At 44.5% G+C, this 14465-nt stretch overlaps 2 long non-coding RNA genes across 2 annotated transcripts in view; one reads left to right on the top strand and one right to left on the bottom strand.

The window, feature by feature from the left end:
* Positions 1-2380: 2380 nt before the first annotated feature.
* The window catches only part of LOC145523865 (uncharacterized), a 28601-nt gene continuing 16516 nt past the window's right edge, over positions 2381-14465 (bottom strand). Inside the window, exons 3-6 of the long non-coding RNA XR_014066929.1 lie at positions 4346-4542; positions 3426-3457; positions 2832-3010; positions 2381-2637 (exon numbers count right to left, since the gene is read on the bottom strand). This is a non-coding gene — a long non-coding RNA (uncharacterized LOC145523865). The remainder of the gene's footprint in view (positions 2638-2831; positions 3011-3425; positions 3458-4345; positions 4543-14465) is intronic.
* LOC145523866 (uncharacterized) lies at positions 7488-13244 on the top strand. The gene is made up of 4 exons (XR_014066930.1): positions 7488-7736; positions 8561-8645; positions 9876-10059; positions 10441-13244. It is a non-coding gene; the product is annotated as an uncharacterized LOC145523866 (long non-coding RNA).

Here is a 14465-nt window from a genome sequence, read left to right as displayed (position 1 = left end):
TGCACTGCAACTAGAGAACCCCTGGACGATGCAACTAGTGAAAGTTTGCATGCTGCGATGGAGACCCAGCTCAGCCAAATAAAAATAAATAAATACATAAAAATAAAATAGGAGAAGTCAATCAAGAAATACTTGTTGATGCTCATTTTTCTTAGGATACCCTAAGGGGATGCAGAAGATTTAAGACGTAGCTCCTGTTCTCAAGTACCTTCTGGTACATTTGGAGACACAAAACAAGGCTCATGGTTTGATTCAGCCAACCATTCATTCATTGAGATGTGCATGTGACATATATTTATTGAGCATCTACTTTGTGTCAGGCACTAGGTGCAGGCTCTGGCAATGCAGAGATGAAAAAGATTTACATTGTGTCCTCAAGGAGCCTGTCACGGTTCATGAGACATATAGGACAACAGTATAAGCCCTTGAGAGAAGCTGAAAGTGGCTGGAAGATACAAATGATCTGAGAAGGGAGCGTTCGTTGTCTGCTGAATGGGCAGGGGAGTCTTACAATGGGCCCAAGATGGAGCAGGAAGAGCTAGGACTCAAACCTGACATGCTGCTGCTGCTAAGTCTCCTCAGTCGTGTCCGACTCTGTGCGACCCCATAGACGGCAGCCCACCAGGCTCCGCCATCCCTGGGATTCTCCAGGCAGGAATACTGGGGTGGGTTGCCATTTCCTTCTCCAGTGCATGAAAGGGAAAAGTGAAAGTGAAGTTGCTCAGTCATGTCCGACCCTTAGCGACTCCATGGACTGTAGCCTACCAGGCTCCTCCGTCCGTGGGATTCTCCAGGCAAGAGTACTGGAGTGGGGTGCCATTGCCTTCTCCGAAACCTGACATGAGTCCCAGTGAAATCAGGGACCCTGATGTCCAGCAGTTCCTTATTCTCTTCCCATGTTCCACCTTCTAGAACATGAGCAATAAAACTCAGTAGGAGAGGCATCATCATGGTGATAGAGGAGGAGATTAATTCATAATTTTGATTTCCTTTGAACCATTTTCACTTGACTTAGTCAAACTTACTGTGGAAGATGATTCATTACAACCTATTTTAAATCATGATCAGGAAGCACAATGACACCCCGAAATGACAGAGAATGTATTTCAAGTGAAGAAATCTCAATTTTTAAAACTTAGAGAAAATTAATTTGGTTCTTCCTGGTAGCACAGAAGGAAAAGAAAAGACCTAAAAAGGATTGTTAAAGAATTCACTATTTGTGATTGAATCCATATATTACTTATGTAAGCAAAAACTAAAGAAGTTAATCTCGTTTTATAGAACCAAATATTCTAGAAGCATATAAAGTGTGAACACCTTCCTTCACCAACCCTCGCCCCAAATCTATTCCCAGAGGTAACTGCATTAGCAGTTGGAGACTTGTGCTATGTGTTTATATACATATAAACAAGCAAGCAGTCTGAGAGCACAAATGCATAAATGGAATCACACATGATGTACATTATTCTGCAATTATATCTTCTTTGAATTTAACAATATATCTCAGAGGTTTTTCCCAGTGATAGTCTGCTTTAATATGCCTGAAGGAAGCAGAAATTGAAGCATTCATTTCCTTTTGTCTTCGGCTTTCCAAGGCAAGACTTGCTTTTTTCATCCCTATCTGATCCAGCCTCCCAGGGAAGCAGTAATTGCTGTCGTGGTCAGGGAAAAAGAGCAGAAGGGAAACGGTGAGGGTGCAGGAGAAAACAGGAGCTACACTGAGTCTCCAGGTGTTTTTAATCTGGTCCAAACATAGGAAGGAGAAAGAGGAACCCTCGACACTCTTAGGTAAAGGATATTTGGCTGGCCTCGGGGAGGAAGACGGCCATGACCTTGAACTGACTACTCTCAAGTCCACATGTATTCATCATTTTCTACACACAAAAGTGTACCAGTGGTTTCTCAGTATTCTTTTAGGGTACTGCTGCCCCTTTTCAGAAGGAAGAGTAAAGAAAGAATGAAAGGAAGGAAGGAAGAAGTAGGGAGGAAGGGCGAGAAGGAGAGAGGGAGGGATGGACAAGGAAAATAAGGAAGAAAGGAAAGAGAGAAAGAGACTAATTAAATGCCTCTGCTCGCTCTATGCAGACTTGAGTTTCTTGGAGGCCCACACTGGGGAGAGTTTGGAAGCTACCATCTTATCAGACATCCAGTGCACACAAAGCAGAAAATAGTTAATTCTGAGTTCAGAGTGTCACTGTCTGATAGATTTCTTGACATTCAAACCCTTCAATTCTGGACAGGAAGGTCTTGGGGGAAGCAATGTTCAACATATTTGGTTCTACACATAATTAATCAGAGACTTGAATATCCATTGGACTCTTATCCCCACCCCTCCCCTCATCTCCCCAAACATAGGCCATCCCATCAGATAGGACAAACGTTTTTGTATCTGAGAAAGAGATGCATTCTGAAACATGCAATTGTAATGCGGTTGTGGATACAGATAGGCATCGGGTCTTCAGTGAAGGTTCACTCTGTCCTCAGATAACAAGGGAAACACTAGCTGGGCTTCTCTGGAGACTGCCGTAGATGGCGTGTTCGTGGAGCCAGTTCAAAATTCTGAATAGTCCTTATCATGTTGAAGACTTTAATGCAGGTCACGAAGCAAGGGCCTTGGTGGCCACGCCAGTCTGTATCCTGGCATAAAATAAAATACACTCAGGTGGGTTGTGGAAAGAAATTTCATAGACTGTGTACAGAGGGTTGGGCTGGGTTCCGGGACCCAATAAGAGGTGATCTTGAGACACGCAGGGAGGCGGAGCAGTGGTTAAGATCATTACTACCCCCAGCCCAGCCCTGAAGCAGAGATGAGGGACCAGAGTAAGTGGAACCTTGTGAACTGAAGGCAGGGGGCTGGGGACCCCTGGCAGGAGCTGAATCCTGGAGGGGCAAGATGCTACCAATGTCACAGCCCAGCCCTGAAGCAGAAAGGGAGCAGCAGAAGAATTATTTCCACCCCTTTATTTCCTCCTGCACTCCATCTCTGGTGGTTCCTGGTGGCTGAATGCAACTGAAAAACAGAAGGAAGAGGAATCTGAATCCCACAGAGTCAGCTCATCAGGGCACAGAGCCAAGTGGGGAATGTCAGAGAGTAAACCCTGGTGGTGGTGATGGAGGTCAGAAGGGTGCGGAGAACATCCATCACTTCAGCCTGATGGAGCTTCAGCCTGGAAACCAACACAGGGCAGCGTTTCATGAGGCTCAGGTTCAAACCAGAAGGGTGAAGAAACAGTTTTCTGAGTCACCCTAGTGTGTTTAGAGCTTGAAAGACCCAGAGCAAACCACCAGTCACTGACCCTTTGGGCATTAACACCATCATAGAGTCCACTGGCTGGAAGAGAGTTCCAGAATTCATTCTTCTGCCTCCAAAGAGAGTAGTACCAGACTATGCTAGGGAGATGGGTGGTCACAACAACTTTACTTACATAGCTTTATGAGGTGTTCCTTTTCACCCAGCCTTAGCCATGCATGCAAAAGGAAAAAAAAAAAAATTCCAGTTTTAAATGCTTAGGCATTTAGTGTAGAACATACAGTGTTTTAAACTTCGTACTGGATATGGAGATAAACAAAATACGGTCCTTGGTCTTCTGAAGCTTACATTCTGCTGAATGAGGCAGATACGTGCCTGGCAAATTATATTTCAGAGTGGGATGTGATTAGTGCTTTAATAGAGATAAGTACAATATGTTATTGGCGAATAGAAGAATTGGAGGTTAATTTTGACTGCGAGCATTAGGAAAAGTGAAGTGATATGCCAAGAAGTGGTGGGCAACCAGGTGTGTAAAAGCAGCAAGGCAGGAAAGCCTCCCACCCCCCATCATGCTTGGGAAGGGCACAGGGTGCCCTGGGTTGGCTGGGTCATGGAGTGAGTGGCCAAGGTAAGAGGAAGTGAGAATAGGAAAGTCAGCTGGCGTGGGACTGTAGGGTGTGTGAAGGTCACCTCTAACCTATATGTGGCAGAGATTGCCAGCTGTACACTCCATATTCCTGCTTCTCTTTCTCCTTACTGACAGAACCTCTATTTTTTTTCAGTGTGGCATTATGTCCATTTAAAACTGTGAACCTCTTCAGCTCCCTTGCAGCTAGAGAGATATCACGTGGATATCAACTCTCAACTTCACTGTGTACACAGATGCCTCCCAGATGAGGCTTCTGGGAAAACCATTGGATGACTGACAAAAATGGACTCACCTTGGGACTTCCCTGGCAGTCCAGTGGTTAAGACTCTGCCCTTCCAATGCATAGGGCATGGGTTCAGTCTCTGGTTGGGGAACTACAATCCCACATGTCATGTGCCATGGTCAAAAATTTTTTAAACTTTAAAAAAAAAAGAAAAGGTACTCACCTGGTCTATGCCTTTTGCCCTTGCACCTCTCTCCTTCTTCCCATCTAGAACATGAACTTGAGTCCTGGAGGTAGAGTAGGCATCCTGTGACCATGAAGCAATGATCCAGGTGTAGGAGAGCATGAGAAGGAACTTGGACCCATGATGACTTCCTGGGGCAGTAGCATCCACTTTGAAACACCTCCTGCCTTCTCATTCTGTTAAAAGAAAAAAAAGCCCCAATTTTTAAGCCTCTATAGTCAGATTTCTGTTCTGTGAAGCTGCATAGAGTGGTCCAGGGTTTGAGTTTATTCTGCAGGTTAGGAGGCACCCCTGAAAGCTGACAAGCAATAGTGTAGACCTGGGATTAGGGGCTGTGCTTCTAGTCTAGCTGTATTCAGAACATGATGAGTAATAGCCTGCACCTAGGATTTGGGGGTCTAATCCGGCTTTTGATCCAGCTCTGCCCCTGGCTGGTAAGGTGACTCTGGGTGATTCCCTTAGCCTTTCTGATGTTCGCATTTATTTAATACAGGTTTTCTTAGAAGATCTCTGGAGGATCACTGAGGTTTCCTAGCTAGAGTGACATATTAGGAAGATGGTTGGAGGCAATGTGGAGGCTGGCTGAAGAGTGAGAGCGGGAAGCAGAAATATCAGAGACGTGGTTGTTGGTTTTGGAGATAGAGAAGATGCTGAGGACTTGAACCTGGGGTGTGGACAGACAGGAAAAGGAGTTGGCTGTTCAATCCGTAGGTCTCCCTTATGGATTGGACGGAGGCTGCATGGTGTAGACGATGGAGAAGTTGCTGCTGACGGATCCCAAAGGTGAATAAATCCAAAGAGCATAAAAGGACTGAGCATTCTTCAACATCACAGAGATTTCACACAGATTTTTGGAGATGCTGTAATAGCGTGGCCTCATGTAACACTCTTAGGAAGTCACAGATGAAGAAGCCAACAATAATAAAAATAACTTCGCTTCATGTCGTGCTCTCCCCCTCAAGAACCCAAAGTATGTTTGCATAGTTGTTAGGAGTTTATCATTGTGACATCCTTTCACAGGGAGGGAGGGGAGACTCATCTCTCCATGTTGGACTGACAAAGAAGCTGTGATCTGGAAAGGAGGGATCTGCTGAAAGTCAGGGCACAACGGGGCCTCAACATTAAGTCTGTCTGACCCCCGGCCTGGGCTCCTCAGGGCCAGAGACATGAGAAAAGCTAGGCATGGGTTGCTTCCTCTGCCCAATCGTTGCTGGTTGGGAAGGCAAAGCTAATAATACATCTCTCCACCTCTTCTTTCTTCTTATGACACTTTACGCTTCTTGCTGGAGTCAGATCTGGAGGCCCTAGAGCAGGGATGTCTTACTCGAAGCTTGAAAGATCTGCAAAGAAAACAAGACTGAGGGGTCTTGCCCTCCGCTGTCCAGGCTGAGGGCGCGCTGTGATCTGCCGCCAGGTTTGTTTCTTCACCTCCTCCTCCAGTTGGCTTACCTGCCGGTCTCTGTTCCCAGTTTTTGTTAAACCTTACATTTCAAATCGGTCCAATCTCAGACACAATCCCTCTCCCAGATCTCTCCTCCAAACAATGGGGGGGGGAGGGGCGCATAACTGGTATATTTTAATCCCAAAATGGCATCTGAAAGCGTTCTGCAGTGCCGCCAAGCCAGCACTTTTAGAAGCATCTGACGATATTAATTTCAGTCTATTTCCTGAGGTTTGCAGGAAACTAAAATGTAGAAAGTGCTGTGGCAAAAAATTAAAGCTTTGTGGAAAAAAAAGGAAGATTGACAGGAAATGAGCCTTCAATAGGACAGCTTGCACAGAGCGAGGCTGTCCGCTTTGCTGCATATCAACATGTGCGTGGGGAAAAATAGCTCTGACTCCTACTTGCAGCTCTGCCATTGGGAGCAGCCTGCCTGCAGGCTGTAGGTATGTAGGACTGGGGTGAGTATTCATGGGCGACTGTGCACTGGCCCTTTGGATGGGTTCATGAATCACAGCTGGTGGCCAGACTTTCGTAAAAGCGAAGTTATTAATACATACAAGTTATGTAATACATCCATTTTTTATCCAATTAAGAAGAAAATCTAAGGAGACGTTCAACTCAGTTTTTCTAAAACCCATGATTATTTTGTTACTTGATTTTCCCATATCTGTCTTTTTTTTTTTTTTTAACATTTGATTCTGATACTTCAACATTCAGGCCTTTGTGGAATTTCTTCTAACTCTTCCCTGTGCAATGATACTCGGAAGCAAATTATACCTCGAACGCACCATCTTTTGTTTTAAAAGCCCCTATCTTTGTCTGGTTTTCTCTTTCTTCTGCACACCCCAAGGCAAGTTTTCATGACTCTTTCCTTCTGCCGCTGGGTGTTGGGCTCCTTCAGAGGGTCTTTTCCTGTTTCTCACCAGTAGGTGGACACAGCCCTGCTCAGCACAGACAGAATTTCTAGCATGTTCAAGCCCTGCAGGGTCTCAGGTTGTTGTTGTTTAGTTGCCCAGTCGAGTCCGATTCTTTTGAGACCCCCATGGACTGGGATTTCCCAGGCAAGAATACTAGAGTGGGTTGCCATTTTCTTCTCTAGGGAATCTTCCCGACCCAGGGATCGAACTCTTGTCTCCTACCCATTGCATTGCAGGTGAATTCTTTACTGCTGAGCCATTGGGGAAGCTCCTACAGGGTCTCAGGAACCTCCAGGAAAAGTCACCAAGTGAGCCATCGATCACCAATTGGTTAAAACGCCAAAGCTTGTGATAGTGAAACCAAGCAGGACCTTGTTGGGGGCGGGCACCGTCCTGCTTGGAGGACTTCCAATGTCCCCCAGGTCTTGATTACAGGAAATAGGCTTTCTTCAATCCCCAGGAGCCTCCCTGAATTCCAATGGACAGGTTCAAATGGATGCTAATTAGGGAAAGGAGGGGATGCAGAGACACGGGAGGAAGAGTCAAGAGAAACAGTAGTACAGTCTTGGGGAAGGGTCCTGAACCTCAAGGGATATGCTGTTTTGCAGATATCAGGAAACTCCCTCCAGGTGCGAGAAGTTAAGGGTATGCTGCCCACAAGCAGGTAGAGCCCAGACCAATTGGAACCAGATGGTTGATGATGACCACGCCCACTGACCTCACCACCAACCAATCAGAAGAATGTCCATGAGCTGATCGCACCCTCCTCTTTGTACCATTACTATAAAACTTCTCACTACTCCCTCCAGGTCAGGACACACAGTTTGGGTTTGTTTTGTTTTTTGAATGTTTATTTTATTTGGCTACGTCGGGTCTTATTTGCAACATGCAGGATCTTTAGTTGTGGCATGAAAATGAAAGTGAAAGTGAAGTCGCTCAGTCGTGTCCGACTCTTTGCGACCCCATGGACTGTAGCCTGCCAGGATCCTCCGTCCATGGGATTTTCCAGGCAAGAATACTGGAGTGGGTTGCCATTTCCTTCTCCAGGAGATCTTCCTGACCCAAGGATTGAACCCAGGTCTCCCGCATTATAGGCAGGCGCTTCACCATCTGAGCCACCAGGGAAGCCCTAGTTGTGGCATGCGAACTCTTAATTGTGACATGTGGGATCTAGTTCCCTGACCAGGGGTGGAACGTAGGCCGCCTTGCACTGGGAGTGTGGTCTTAGCCCCTATACCACCAGGGAAGTCCCTGGGACACAGTTTTGAGGGCATTAGCCTGCTGTGGCCCCCTTTGCCTGGCAAAACAATATAGCTATTCTTTTCTGCTTCACTCAGAACTCTGTCTCTGAGATTTAATTCTGTGTCAGGGTACAGAGGCATCAATGGGAGGTGGGGACAACTGGGGCCAAGTCTTCCAAAAAAAGAGTTCTGCTTCACTGGGACATGATCTTAAAAAGTACGACCGAGTCACTCCTACCTCCCACCACCCACCTCACTCAGTGCCCGGAGATCAACAAGGTGAAGAGGGCAAAACAGGAGGTGCATGGTGTGCAGCTTTGTGGGTCAGATGGGGGCACCTTGGATTTCAGAGATGAGCTGAGGCACCAGTGCGACCTAGGAAGAGGCTTGGACCCCACAAAGCCGAAGCTAGACCTACTGAGGGGCCCACGTTGTCATTGGAAAAGCCAGTTAGTGAGGGGATCTGGAGCGATGCAGAGGCACCCAGACTGGGCTGGGTGGGGAGGCTGCACATCCCTAAGCTCCTCTCTGCCTGTTCAGTGTAACAGCCCAAGTGGGACTTTTTTTTCATTTTCTTTTTTCAAATTTATAGGTGCAAGACATGCCCCAATGCCACCATGGATAGTGTTAAACTTATTATGATCTGTTGTTCCTGAGACTCGGTGAGAGATGAGCAGGTGAGAAAAACAGGACCTTACTTCACTCTTTGCTGTAAGTTTTAACAGAGCCAGGGAATCAAAGTCAGGACCACTTGGGCCTGTGGCGGTCCTTTCAGGAGAATTCTCTTGCAGGTACCCTAGTAACTGTAGATCTGTTACGATTATGACCCCCCACAGTATGGGTGAAAAGGAGAGGCTGGGGGAGGTTCAGGGATGTTCCCAAGATAAGAGCGGGCTGTGTGGGGTGGCCCTAGAACCCATTTCCAACTAAATGTGAAGTTCATTGCAGATCGCTCTCCAGACTTGCCTGTTATTCTGATTCTTAAACAGGAGAATCAGCATGTATTGTAAAGAATGTTGTTGTTTAGTCACTCAGTCATCTCTGACTCTTTGCAACCCCATGGACTATAGCCTACCAGGCTCCTCTGTCCATGGGATTTCTCAAGCAAGAATACTGGTGTGGGTTGCCATTTCCTTCTCCAGGGGATCTTCCCAACCCAGGGATCGAACCTGTGTTTCCTGTATTAGCAGGCATTGGCAGGCAGATTCTTTACCAACGAGCCACCAGGGAAGCCCATTGTAAAGAATAATAAGAGCAACTGAGTCCACGGAGTGAATAATAACGTTACAATTTTGCAAAGGCGCTGGGACTCCTCCTGGCTTTGTGGCTCTCTTATGGGAGTCCAGATTGTATCACCATGGAAACCGGGATCTTGACATCACCTTGGAGGGCCACAAGGATACATGAGATTTGGGGCAAGGGCAGAGAGGGCATGGTGAAGGAGGGAGTGAGTGACTTCGCTAAAGAGTGGGGACTTGGGGGATGTGGTTTCCTCAGGAGACTCCACACTTTTAAGATTCTGGCGAGGTGTATGAAGGTGTCTGGGCCCCATGGCTCCTGTCTCACCCCTCTGCTCCAACTCAGGGACATTTTATCCTGGCTTGATGGTTACTGGCGCAGATGTTAAAGGCCATTAACGGTGGAAAAATGGAAAACCTTTTCTGAGCTAAAAAGTAAGTGTGGGTTCGGCCTATTGATTTGAGCACAATAGATGGTTCTAATCATTTGAACGCCTATGTTGTCAGGCACACAAAGGCATTGGCTAAATCATAAATACAGTAAATATAATCCGAGAGTGTGTGAGTGGCAGAGCAGGGGGGAGCCAAAGACATGAGATGATGGTTGAGAGTTTGGATTCAGAGTTTAGAGAAGTAGCTTTTGAGATTTTTTTCTCTTTCTTTTTTTAGGTCTTCATTGCGTCACTTGGACTTGTCTCAGTAGTTGTGGGCTCAGTAGCTAGGGCGCTTAGTTACCCGTGGCATGTGGGATCTTACTTTCTCGACCAGGGAAACCATCTCCTGTGCCCTGGAAGGTTGGACTCTTAACCACTGAGTCACCAGAAAAGTCCCGGTGTTTGAGATTCTAAACTGGGTGAGTAAGCTGGAATTTTCAAACCTGTGTTTCCAGATCAGATTTGGAGCTGTCTAATCTTCTGTTTTGATAAATAATTCAGAATCATGGCCTTCATAAATCTGTGTTACTGTTCTCTCTCTTATTGACCAGCCTAGGGGACCTTCCTTATTTGATGATTGCTCTTAGTTTCAGATGCTCTGGGATCTTGAATTTGTTGACGTTCCCTAATAAGAGATGAGACTAACAGGGCAGATCTCACAGCCTGGCTGGTAATTGAATTGTCTGTACTCCCCAATCTCCTTCTGTGAACTACTTCTATTTGGGACCCTGGGAAAATCATTTTATAAGCTGAAACCTTTTGAAGGGACAAGTAGATGCTTTTTTCTCTTCTCATTTCAGGCGTGCTGAATTTTAGTTCAGCCTGGTTGCCAAGGGGGCCTCTCCATCATAAATCTGGAAACCTTCTATCGTTAAGGATTATTTCTCAGATTTCCTGAAAGTAAAAGAAAAATGGGAAAGGTAAAAACTTGATCTTTTCCAAATGCTTGACCTTTGAAGCATGTGCCGGTGCTGTACTTTATACAGGCCTGTTCCCCTCAGAGTTTTTTTTCTTCCTTCCTTCCCATCCCTCTTGATTTATGCCATTCTCTGACTGTTACATGCATCCCCCGGTTTGGAATTTTCACATGAACTTCTAGCTTCTCTTGTCTTTTTCAGTTCAGTTCAGTCCCTCAGTCGTGTCCGACTCTTTATGACCTCATGGACCGCAGCACATCAGGCTTCCCTGTCCATCACCAACTCCCAGAGCCTGCTCAAACTCCTGTCCATCGAGTTGGTGATGCCATCCCACCATCTCATCCTCTGTTGGCCCCTTCTCCTCCTGCCCTCAATCTTTCCCACCATCAGGGTCTTTTCCAATGAGTCAGTTCTTCACATCAGGTGGCCAAAGTATTGGAGTTTCAGCATCAGCTCTTCCAATGAATATTCAGGACTGATTTCCTTTAGGATGGACTGGTTGGATCTCCTTGGAGTCTAAAGGACTCTCAAGAGTCCCCTCCAACACCACAGTTCAAAAGGGTCAATTTTTCGGTGCTCAGCTTTAGAAGCATCTTTAAGAAAATATTGTTTAGTTTTGCTCACTTTTATTAGTTTAATTGCTTTATAATGTTATATTCAGTTCAGTTCAGTCGCTCAGTCATGTCCAACTCTTTGCGACCCCATGAATCACAGCACGCCAGGCCTCCCTGTCCATCATCAACTCCCGGAGTTTACCCAAACTCCTGTCCATCGAGTCAGTGATGTCATCCAGCCATCTCATTCTCTGTCGTCCCCTTCTCCTCCTGCCCCCAATCCTTCCCAGCATCAGGGTCTTTTCCAATGAGTCAACTCTTCACATGAGGTGGCCAAAGTATTGGAGTTTCAGCTTCAACATTAGTCCTTCCAATGAACACGCAGGACTGATCTCCTTTAGGATGGACTGGTTGGATCTCCTTGCAGTCCAAGGGACTCTCAAGAGTCTTCTCCAACACCACAGTTCAAAAGCATCAATTCTTTAGCACTCAGCTTTCTTTATAGTCCATGACTACTATAGACTGAATTGTATCTCCCCCAAATCCTTATGTTGAAGACTTAACCTCAGATGTGATCATATCTGGAGATTTGAGGAGGTGATAAAGATTAAAAGGAGTCAAGAGTAGTGCCCTAATCTGATAGGACTGGTCCCTTTATGAGAAGAGGGTGAGACCCAGAGCTCACTCTCCACCATGGAAAGACACATCAAGAAAGTGGCATCCAGGAAGAAACTACTCACCAGAAACCAACCACTCTGGCACCTGACCTTGAACTTCTCGCCTCCAGAACTGTGGGGAAATACATTTCTATTGTTTAAGCCACCCAGTCTATCATATTCTGTTACGGCACCTCAAGCAGACTAATATGATAATCTCATGTTTGAGTTGCTGCTAGTAATAACGGCTAGCATTTACACAGCGTTTTCAAAGGTGATTTTGTGTATCTTATTTGCTTTCCATAGAGTTTGGCATTCATATTATGATTTCACAGGTGAAGCAAAAGAGCCCTGAGAATTCTTGGATTAATCAAGGGTCAAGGTGAAGCTAGAAACCAGGGTTGCTGAATTCCAGCCATTCCACCATATTGCTTTACAGATCCAACGTGACAGCCCAACATATCCTGTGCCTGGGAAACTCTGAACTACAATGCTTGTCCATGGCTGCTTGCACATTCAAGTCAGCCCCATAAAAATAATGAAGAGTTCAGGAATGAGGAGATCAATATTGCATAGTCAACAACGGATTCATTTCCAGAATATTAAAAATATTTTTCTACAAACATGTTTAAAAAAAAAGCAGGAGATAAATTGGCAAAGGACATGAACAAAAAAACACAGAAGTTTAGTTTTGTATATGGTGTCAAGAGAATGTTCTAATTTCATTCTTTTACATATAGTTGTCGGTTTTCCCAGCACCATTTATTGTCTCACACCATATACAAAAATAAACTCAAAATGGATTAAAGATCTAAATATAAGACCAGATACTATCAAACTCCTAGAGGAAAATATAGGCAGAACACTCCTTGACATAAATCGCAGCAAGATGTTTTTTGGATTCATCTCCTAAAGTAAAGCAAACATAAACAAATGGGACCTAATTAAACTTAAAAGCATTTGCACAGCAAAGGAAACCACTGACAAGATAAAAAGACAATCTACTGAGCGGGAGAAAAATACTTGCAAATGATATGACCGATATGGGATTAATATCCAACATATATAAATAGCTCCTACAACTCAACATCAAAAAAACAAACAGCCCCAATTTAAAAATGGGCAGAAGAACTGAGTAGACACTTTTCCAGGAGGAAATGCAGATGGCCAACAGGCATGTGAAAGATGCTCAACATCACTAATCATTAGGGAAATGCAAGTCAAAACCACAGTGAGATACCACATCACAGCTGTCAGAATGGCTATCATCAAAAAGAATACAAATAAATGCTGGCAAGGATGAAGGGAAAAGGGAACCCTTGTACACTGGCACACTGTTGGTGGGAATGTAGATTGGTGTGGCCACTGTAGAAAACAGTATGGAGATTTCTCAAAAAATCTAAGAATAAAACTACGGTATGACTCAGCAATTCCACCCCTGGATATATATGTGAAAAATACAAAAAAAAATAATAATTTGAAAAGATACATTCAGCCCAATGTTCACTGCATCATTATGTAAAATTGCCAAGATATGGAAACACCCTAAGTGTCCATCAACAGATGAGTGGATAAAGATGTGCTGTGTGTGTGTATGTGTGTGTATGAATATTACTCACCCATAAAAAATAATGGAATTTGCCATTTGCCCCAACATGGATGAACTTCGAGGGCATTATACTTAGTGAAAGAAATCAGACAGAGAAAGATACATACTTATATATTGTTTTATAGGCAAATAATTATATGTGGAACCAAAAAACAACAAACTAGTGAATATAACAAAAAATAAGCAGATTACCAGTGTGTGTTAGGGGCAATATAGGGGTGGGAGAGTGGGAGATACAAGCTACTGGATGTAAGTTAGGCTCAAGGATATGTTATACATCACAGGGAATATAGCTAATATTTTGTAATAACTGTGAATGGAAAATAACCTTTAATATTGTATGAAATAGTAAAATAATAACTAATATTAAAAAAGAAATCCACAGAAAAGAAAATTCAAAAAGCCAATGCTGTGCTGTGCTTAGTTGCTCAATCATGTCTGACTCTTTGCGACCCCATGGACTGTAGCCCACCAGGCTCCTCTGTCTATGGGGATTCTCCAAGCAAGAATACTGGAGTGGGTTGCCATGCCCTCCTCCAGGGGATCATCCCAACCCAGGGATCGAACCCAGGTCTCCCACATTGCAGGCAGATTCTTTACCATCTGAGCCCCCAGGGAAGCCCCAAAAGCCAAAAAATATTTTAAAATGTGCAACCTTGTTAGTAGAAAGGAAAATACATTAACTAATTAATTTATTCCTTTATAAGCACTTGCTAACACAGTTAGTCATGTAGAGTAACAGGCTGGCTAGTAAACCAGGTCACTCAAAATACAGATGGTGTCAAACTAGTGATCAAGGACTAACTTCTAAAGTAAAGGTCATTTTTTCTGGAAAGGTCATGTTAATACCCATCCGATTAGGAAAATTTTTTCAAGTCTCATAACATCAAGCACTGAAGAGGAGACAAGAATTGTCATAAACTGGAGATTGGAGTGTAAATTAGTGCAGCCTCTTTGGAGAAGAACTGGTCCAAATCTAGTAAAGCTGAAGATATACAAGCCTTATGATCCAGGAACTGACTCCTATATGTATATCCAAGAGAAAATCTCACACATGTTCACAAGCAGATACGATCAAGGATATTCATT

The sequence above is a fragment of the Giraffa tippelskirchi genome, chromosome 10, assembly GCF_054371585.1.
Source record: "Giraffa tippelskirchi isolate mGirTip1 chromosome 10, T2T-mGirTip1v1.2.pri, whole genome shotgun sequence".
Lineage (NCBI taxonomy): Eukaryota > Metazoa > Chordata > Mammalia > Artiodactyla > Giraffidae > Giraffa > Giraffa tippelskirchi.
The sequence above is the reverse complement of the archived record's forward strand: the minus strand, read 5'-3'. Positions and strand labels throughout refer to the sequence as shown.